Raw genomic sequence first — 1,735 nt, forward strand, 5'->3', positions numbered from 1 at the left:
TGGTATATAACATAATTTTCTTACAGGTCGGTGGTGATCGTGTTAGCTACAGACCTGTGAGATCGACGACACCTGTTTTCAAAACGACACTTTCCCAACAGGAAGAACTGACAGACACCTGCTCCCTCCTCCTGGCCTGGTACATCAGAGAGAGGGGGGGGGGGCAGTTATTTAGCAGCACGTCTCACCCAAAGTCAGTTACAAAACAACATATAATATCTGTATGGCCTTATATAATATCTGTATGGTAGTTTGTCCTTCCCAGTGTTCTCTGTGTTATCAGTGTCCTTGGATTTACCTAGTTTTACATTGAGAACACATTTTAAATTCCCGTGTATTGGTCAAGACCAGTGTGTATATACTGTAAAGTAGGGGACTGAGCCCAGTAAACTAGATTAGTTCATGGGCTCATGGAGAGATTGGAGCAGTCAGGGAGAATGACATCACTCAACAAGGTCATGATGACCCCGAAATGAGCCCCAGACACGCAACTTGCCAGACCAGCCAACCTGACCAAGTCTTTACTGAACTGAAGGAGCTGAGAGAGATGGTGGTGGAACAGAGAGTGGAGCTGAGGAACATGGTGGTGGAACAGAGTGGAGCTGAGGAACATGGTGGTGGAACAGAGTGGAGCTGAGGAACATGGTGGTGGAACAGAGAGTGGAGCTGAGGAACAAAGAGTGGAGCTGAGGAACATGGGGGCCAGAGTGACAGCTAGTGAGAGCCAGGTGAAGGAGCTGAAAGGAGAGGTGGAGGAGCTGCAGAAAGAGGTGGTGAACCAGAGTGGAGCTGAGTATCACTAAGACTGAACTGCACTTCCACAAGAACAAGGTGGAGCCAATGCAGGTAAAAAAATTGATTAGCTAATATTTAAATTGAACAGACAATGAACAAAATAGCATATTGTTCTGTATGTTATTACAGTCTCTGAAATAAATATTAAAGAGCTGAAAAGATAATATAGAATTTGTATTTATTTATCATTCTAACAGTTTAAGGATCTACAGCTCTCAAAATATGTTCTCTGTTTTTGTTCTTTTTAGCAGAAGAACTTTCAGCCATGCAGGCCAGGGACAGCCAGTGAGAATGAGAACTCAGGTACAGTACTGAAAGAGCTTAATGATGACAGATCATTGAAGAGTTCATATTTGCTCTGAAATGTCTCTCTAGCCCAGGAGGCCAGACTGAGTGCCAGTGAGAGAGGTGGAGGAGCTGAAGAAGGAGAATGCAGGTTAGAAAACACACAAATGTAGTCACTGCGCGACATTCACATTTTCTTCACAGGTGTAGGATTACTGTGTATACTATATCATATAATGTGAAATAACATACATGAAACTGTATTCACAGACAGGCAAAAAAGTGTCATTCTACGCTGCTTTGACTTACTCTGGGAGGATAGGACCCTTCAATGCTGACGTCCCGTGGCTCAGTTGGTAGAGCATGGCGCTTGCAACGCCAGGGTTGTGGGTTCATTCCCCACGGGGGGACCAGGATGAATATGTATGAACTTTCCAATTTGTAAGTCGCTCTGGATAAGAGCGTCTGCTAAATGACTTAAATGTAAATGTAAATGTCCCACTGGTCTACAGTAAAGTCTTCCCCAACAAATCGGAAAGGCCTACAACTCACTTACAGGTAATAGCTACAACTACCTACCTACCTACATGTATGGACATGAGAGTACATTCTGGGCCAGCTAATGTTACTGAGTGCTGATGGAAATTGTTGATCT

The 1,735-nt window shown here is 43.9% G+C and overlaps 1 long non-coding RNA gene across 1 annotated transcript; it reads left to right on the forward strand.

The window, feature by feature from the left end:
* Positions 1–168: 168 nt before the first annotated feature.
* LOC139025478 (uncharacterized) lies at positions 169–1,420 on the forward strand. Its single transcript, XR_011477070.1, has 3 exons — positions 169–846; positions 1,044–1,231; positions 1,351–1,420. It is a non-coding gene; the product is annotated as an uncharacterized lncRNA (long non-coding RNA).
* The last annotated feature ends 315 nt before the right edge of the window (positions 1,421–1,735 follow it).

This window comes from Salvelinus sp. IW2-2015, unplaced genomic scaffold (genome assembly GCF_002910315.2).
Source record: "Salvelinus sp. IW2-2015 unplaced genomic scaffold, ASM291031v2 Un_scaffold2753, whole genome shotgun sequence".
Lineage (NCBI taxonomy): Eukaryota > Metazoa > Chordata > Actinopteri > Salmoniformes > Salmonidae > Salvelinus > Salvelinus sp. IW2-2015.